At 39.1% G+C, this 7197-nt stretch overlaps 1 non-coding gene across 1 annotated transcript; it reads right to left on the bottom strand.

Moving 5' to 3' along the window:
- Window positions 1-2521: 2521 nt before the first annotated feature.
- LOC138991056 (U6 spliceosomal RNA) lies at window positions 2522-2630 on the bottom strand. Its single transcript, XR_011467104.1, has one exon. It is a non-coding gene; the product is annotated as a U6 spliceosomal RNA (small nuclear RNA).
- Window positions 2631-7197: the final 4567 nt, after the last annotated feature.

The raw sequence follows: 7197 nt of genomic DNA, 5'->3' as shown, positions 1-7197 counted from the left end.
GTGCTTGCTATTGTTTGTTGCAAGCTGTTTTCACCATAGAAGAGGTGCTGGAGCAGAGAAAAGGTGAAGATGAGGCTGCGTGGTTTTGTGGGGCTAAGTTTGGAAGGGTCTTGTGGGCCATGAAGCTTGAAATTCAACCTTAGGCATCAGGAACAAGGGAAGGGTTGCCAGCCTGGGAGGGCCATGATGAGATCTGTGATTCAGAAAGATTTCTCTGTTGGTTAAAGGAGGATAGGCTATAAAATTGTGATACTAGATGATGGAGTTCATAAGAAGGCTCCCTGAGAGCCAGCTGTCTTGGTTCTTTAGTTCATTACTTTTCCCTAGGGTCTAGAACAGTGCCTATCACATGACTAGTACTCAATGGATATTCGATGGATGAATAAGAGCAGTTAGGAAGTTATTGTCCTGGTCCAGGAAAAAGAAGATGTTTAAACTTGGTCAGTGGCTTGGTGATGGAGAGAAGTTAAGATATTGAGATGGTGTGGAGGGAGGGAGTAGGAAGGAACAACGCAGATGGAATAGCAACTAAAATGGCTTTACTTCTTTAGCCCAGCACCAAGGACAGAGCATTCAGTAACCTGACTGTAGTGATCAGGACTGAAGTGAAGTGAAGTGGAGTGAAGTCGCTCAGTCGTGTCCGACTCTTTGTGACCCCGTGGACTGTAGCCCGCAGGCTCTTCCGTCCATGGGATTCTCCAGGCAAGAACACTGGAGTGGGTTGCCATTTCCTTCTCCAGGGGATCTTCCCAATCCAGGGATTGAACCCGGGTCCCCTGCATTGCAGGCAGACGCTTTAACCGCTGAGCTACCAGGGAAGCCCGTGATAAGGACTACTGGTTGACATAAGAGTCTCTATTTTCCATCCTGGGGTCAGGCTTCTACCCCTAGGAGTCATGGGCTCCATGATGAGCATCTTCTTCCAATAAGTCAGACTTGGGCACCATTCCATCCTTGGTGAACTTGGTGATACCATGGCTTCCTGGTGCAGCAGATGGGATTGTTGAATTTGCTGTAGTGCACAGTGGAAGACCTACAGAGTTTCTATCTCTGACATATTTTTCTATTTTAAAGTGGAAAGGGATACTATTAAAATGAAGTTTACCATTTGGATGGTTTCAAAACTCAACCTTCCATCCCACACAATGTCCTTCGATAGTCCACATGAAAGAATCCTCAGATCTAGTCTATACACAGGCAAATTGTTGTTTATTCTCTAGATTCTATTCATATGTTTGGTTTGCATGTCTTTTATGGCAATTTGGGCTGGTCACTAGCCAGCATGGCCGTGAGAGTACTGGTAGTACTGTTTTAAGGTATTTTCTGAGATCTGTCTTAGGCACTTACAACAGTGACTCAAAGGACTGCACTGTGATAATGATGATCTCTCACACAGTACAAATTATTTAACAGGATCACTTAATTTATTCTTTCCAAAAACCTTTGTATCTGGTATGTGATCAAAGACGTGCCTCCATTTTACAGATGTAGGAGCTAGAACTCAGACATTGATTGGTCTGTATCCACGCTTCTGACTTCCGGTCCAGCAGTCTATTTATTTCTTCTGCTATGAGCTGGGCGGGGTGGGAACTCCAGATTTTATTGATTTGGTGGCTTGTGATATGGGTTCAAGTGCGGTTGCCTGACCTCCCTCTTCCTGGGAAGGAGAGATCTGTGACCTCTCTCTGTCTTTCTCACCAAGTTTCCAAAGAGGAAGCAGCTCTCAGCCAGACCAGGAGCCTGAGCATGGTTTATAGGCTGTGGTGTATACAGGTGGCTCATTGCTATGTGCCCCAGGGCAGCAGTAAATTGATATTTGCTGATCTCTAGGCCTCTGGCAGAGATGGGGAGGGAGGGCTGGGAAAATGACATTTCTGTAAATAGCCACACCTGGTTCTAAGAGAAGAAGGACTGGCGTGTCCCTGTAGTCTCATCAATTACCATCAACCTTTTGCAAAGGGAGCCCCAGAGGAAAGAATCTCTCACACTCTTATGATTATTTATAGACACCCCCTCCTGTCCACACTCAGGGAGGAGTTTGGTTTGCTCGGCAGTGGCCTCCTTCCAGATGTGTTTATATTCCTCCAGGCCCAGTGGAATGTATCTCTCTGCCCCTCTATCATTAGACGGAGCAGAGAGGATGTCCTGGCATTGGGATATAATGAAGATATGAAAGGGGAGACATGGAGACGGCATGCTTGAATTTCTCAGCCAGATCCATGTATCTCCTGGCAATCACTGATTGAATAGCCACCTTGCTACTAAAGGAGGCAATTCAGCACGCTGGTTAAATAAACATTCTTTGTAAGCAGATAGACCTGGATTTAAATCCCAGCTCTGCCATTTATAAACTCTGTGGCTTTGCTTAAGTTACTTAAAATTTCTGTCTCCATTTTCCTCATCTTAAAATGGAATAATTTTCTCAGGGTCCTGGTGAGGTTTGAGTGCAAAGGGCTGAGTAATGCCTGACACAGGAGGTGATAGCACCTAAAGAATAGGTGCCTATTCTTTAAAATTTTTTTGAAATAGAGAATGCTTCATGATTTGCATGTCATCATTGCATATGGGTCATGTTAATCCTCTCTGTACTGTTCCAATTTTAGTCTCTGTGCTGCTTGCTAAGTGAGCACTGGTGCCTATTCTTACAAGACACTACTCTGTGTGTGTGTGTGTGTGTGTGTGTGAGTGTATGTGATTTGATAGACCTGAGGAAACAGCAGCAACGTAGATAGTACAGACAGGAAATTTTTGGTGAAAAAGTACCTATTAAAATCTAGAGAAGGAGACAGAGTGTCAGACAAGACAGGTCAGAGAAGACTTCTTTGCAGAAGAGGCGACTGAGCTACCTGAGTGTCTGAGATATGTTACTGGACATGCCAGCAGGATGCCCACCAACTGACTGTGGATTGGAAGAATGCCTTAGACCAACTTTTAGAAAAGGCTGTTTTAGCCTGGGAAAGATACCTGGTCTGCCAGTGTCCTGTGTCAAGGCTTGGCAGCCTCTGCAGATGGAGAGCTTTGTTGGCATGCCACACTCTACGTGGAGCGTTTGTTTCACAGGTAATCCAGCCCCAGTAAAAGGGAGCAAGAGAGATGTATTTTGGGTGAGTTACATGCACTTAATGAATTTTCCTGCTCTGTTCTCTCCTTTCAAATGGCCTACCTTCACTGAAATATAATGATTACCTATGTTATGAGCTTCTTACATTTAAAAATCTTTGGTATAAAAACGTTTACAAAATTGGGCATGATACTACAGGCAATCTTCATGTTTCTGTCACCCAGTCACAAAGGAAACTCATGGCCACTTTAGTTTCATATATACTCTCCTTGCCAGAGTATTTAAAACATTAAATATTGCCCCAGATCATTTCATTTCACCTGTAAATATTTGCATACATCTTTCTAAAAGAAAAGAACTTAAAAAAGAGAACAATCTTAACATCACTATTACAAGGAAAACATTAGAAACTTTTTAGTATGATCAAATATCCAGTTAGTGCTCAAATTTCCACAAACTGTCTTTTATTTTTCCAGTTAGATCAGGATCTAAATCCGATTCACACATTACAAGGGGCTGATATTCCTTTTCTTCTCTTCAGTTTATGAATTTCCCTGCCCTCTTTTTATTCCCTTGCAGTTAGTTTGTGGAAGAGATCATGTCCTACTTTCCAGATGGGACGCGCCGCAGTGGCCTCACCTGCCTTGCTCCTTTGTCCCTTGTGGTGGTTTAGTCGCTAAGTTGTGTCTGACTCTTGGCAGCCCCGTGGACTGCAGCATGGATGCCAGGCTTCCTTGTCCTTTACTATACCCTGGGCTTTGCGCACACTCATCAATGACGCCATCCAACCGTCTCATCCTCTGTCACCCCCTTCTCCTCCTGCCTTCAATCTTTCCCAGCATCAAGAACTTTCCAATGAATGGAAAAGTCCCCCCACTCCACCACACACTTTTAATTAAAGATTCTAATAGGTTTTAAAATCTGACAAGGCTATCCTTTCTTACTTCTCTTTCTCTCTTTTTTTTCTCACTGTTTTTTTTTTAAAGATTATTTTCAGGATTTTCCCTCTTGACTATTTTTGCTTATCTGTTCTTTCCAGTGAATTTTATAATAAATTCACCTAGCTCCAGAAAGAAATTTAGTCATATTTTATTGGATTATATTAAATTTCACAATTATATTAAATTAAATTTTGTCAATCACTTTTGGGGAGACCTGAAATCTTTGATATTAAGTCTTCCTATCCAAGAATACGGTATGTCTTTCTATTTATGTGAGGTTATTTTTGTGTATTTTTGCATGGTTTTATAGTTTTTCTTCATAGAGGATTTGGACATTTCTTGTTAAGTTTACGGTATGGTATTTAATGTTTTTTGGCTTTCACAAAGGGGGTTTTCTTTTCCAATATAAAATGATTTTTATTTGAAAATATGGAAACTTCATTTTTGTAGATTGATTCTATACCCTATTTTACTAATTTTTGTGCTTATAGTAATTTTCTATGAGTTCTTTTGGGTTATTTCTCTCTCAGGTGCTCAGTCAAGCAAGTCGTGGCCAGCTCTTTGCTCCTCCATGAACTGTAGCCCACCAGGCTCCTCTGTCCATGGAATTTTCCAGGTGAGAATCCTGGAGTGGGTTGCCATTTCCTCCTCCAGGGGATCTTCCTGACCCAGGGATCGAACACTTGTTTCCTGCCTGCATCTCCTGCGTTGGCAGGCAGATTCTTTTACCACCCAGAAGACAGTGGTAGCAACACTTGGGAAGCCCTGTGTTATCTAGATGTATGCTTATATAATTCTTAGATCTAGTAATGATGAGTAATACTGATGGATTTTAGAATATTGAATCCGCTTTTCTTGGTCATGATGAATATTTTAATGTGCTGTTGGATTCTATTTACTAATTATTTAATATTTTTATCGGTATTTAGAAGTGACTGCTGTCTATAGTTTCCTTTTGTTAATGCAATCTTTTCAGATTGAAGTCACATTCACTTCATAAAATAACTTTTAGAAAAAGAGAATTTCCCTGAGAAACAATCTGGACCTGGTACATTTTCGTGGGAAAGCTCTTTTTATATATTTTTTCTATTTCCTCTGTGGTATTTTATACATTTAGACTTTCTGTCTCCACTGAGGTTGATTTTGACAAGTTGTATTTGTCTAGAAAATTATCTGCTTTATTATTCCAAATTTATTTGCAAAGAACTGTACAAAGTAGATTCTTATAATTAAAAAAGTGTGCAGTTTTGATGGTGATTTCCTCCTTTTTATTTTATGTATATGGTACACCCCCTTACCCCTGCTTTTTTCCCCACAGTTATGTTAACTAATGGGCTCTTTTATTGTGTCCTTTTTTCAAATAATTAACTTTGGAATGTATTTATTAGTCCTATGTTTTCTGTTTCTAACTCATATCTTTTTTTTTTCTTTTCCATCATGGTTTATTACAGAATATTGAATATGGCTCCCTGTGCTATGCAGTAGAACCTTGTTGTCATTCATTCTATATGTAATAGTTTGCACCTACCAACCTCAAACTGTCACTCCCTCCCTCCTCCACCCCCTTCCCCTTCCCAACCACAAATCTGTTCTTTATATCTGCTTCTGTTTTGTAAATAAGTTCATCTGTATCATATTTTCAATTCCACATGTAAGTGATATCATGTGGTATTTGTCTTTCTCTCTCTGAATTAGTATGATAATCTCTAGGTTCATCTGTGTTGCTGCCTATGACATTATCTCATTCTTTTCAATGACTGCTTAATATTCTATTGTATACACATACCACATCTTCTTTATCCATTCCTCCTTTCCAGATAACTTCCTACCCTCTCCCAGAGGTGAGTGTTCTAATATTTCTCTCTATTGTTTAGTTTTGCAAGTTCTCAACCATCACACAAATGGGATTATACAGTTTGTCCTGTTTTGTGCCTGACTTTTTGTTCTTAATATATTTTTGAGACTCATATATGTTCTTGAGTATACTCATAATGCATTGTTTAAAAGTTTCTGAGTAGCATTCCCTGTTAGTTTTACCATAGTTTTTGTATCCGTTTGTTGGTGATTTTGGTTTGAGCAGCTTGGGGCTATAAAGAAAAGCTACTATAAATATTTTTTGTTCGAGTCTTTTTGTGGACACTTGGTTTCACTATTCTTGGATGAATACCTAGAAGTCAAGTAGTTGGCTCATAGGGTAAGTGCGTGCTAAACTGTATAAAAAACACCATTTTGTTTCTGAGTATTTAGCCTAAGGGAATGAAAACATGAATCAAAAGATATTTGCATGGTGCCCATAGTTAATAGCACTGTATTGTTTATTTGCAAGTTGCTAAGAAAGCACACCTTAAAAGTTCTCATCATAAGAAAAAAAATTACAGCCAAGGTGACAGATGTTAGCCAGATTTATTGTGGTGATCACTTAGCAATACACACAAATACCAAGTCTTTATGTTGTACACTAGAAACTAATATAATGTTATGCCTATTATACCTCAAGGGAAAAAATGAAAAAGCGAAAACTTTTTTAATAAAAGAAACGGGCAATTATTTTTCCGAAGGGTTGCACCATTAACCATCCACCAACATATGAATGTTCCAGGTGCTCTGAATCCTCTTAGACAGTATTATCAATCTTTTAAAATTTAGCCATTCTAGTGGATGTAGGGTGACATCTCATTATGGTCTTAATTTTAATTTCTTTGATGACTAATGTTGAGGGTCTTTCCATGTGCTTATTAGCCATTTATATATCTTCTTTTGTGAAGTAATTTTAAAAGCATTTTCCCTTTTTATTGAGTTCTTAGTCTTTTTATGTTTGATTTATATGTAACCTTTATATAGTTTTGAGACAGTTTGTCAGATATATGCTTTGCAAATACTTTCTCTCAGTCTGTGACTTACTTTTTCTTTTCCTTAATTCTATCTTTTGATGAGCAGATGTTATTAGTTCTGGTGAAGACTTATTTATTTTTTCTTTTATATGTAATGCATTTTATGTCCTCTCTGGAAAAATTTTCCTTGTCCCAAGGTCATAAGAATATTCTCCTATGTTGTCTTCCAGTTTTGTTGCTTTAGTATTTACGTTTAAGTCTATTTTCCATTTTGAATGAATTATTGTATGTGGTGGAGGTGTTTGTTTTTAGCAAACATATCCAGTTGTTTTATTCCTTGCAAGGGCTTTTCTTTCCCCAATGA

Source organism: Bos mutus, chromosome 15 (assembly GCF_027580195.1).
Source record: "Bos mutus isolate GX-2022 chromosome 15, NWIPB_WYAK_1.1, whole genome shotgun sequence".
In the NCBI taxonomy this organism is placed as follows: domain Eukaryota; kingdom Metazoa; phylum Chordata; class Mammalia; order Artiodactyla; family Bovidae; genus Bos; species Bos mutus.
Note: the sequence above shows the minus strand (reverse complement) of the source record. Positions and strands in the feature narration are given on the sequence as shown.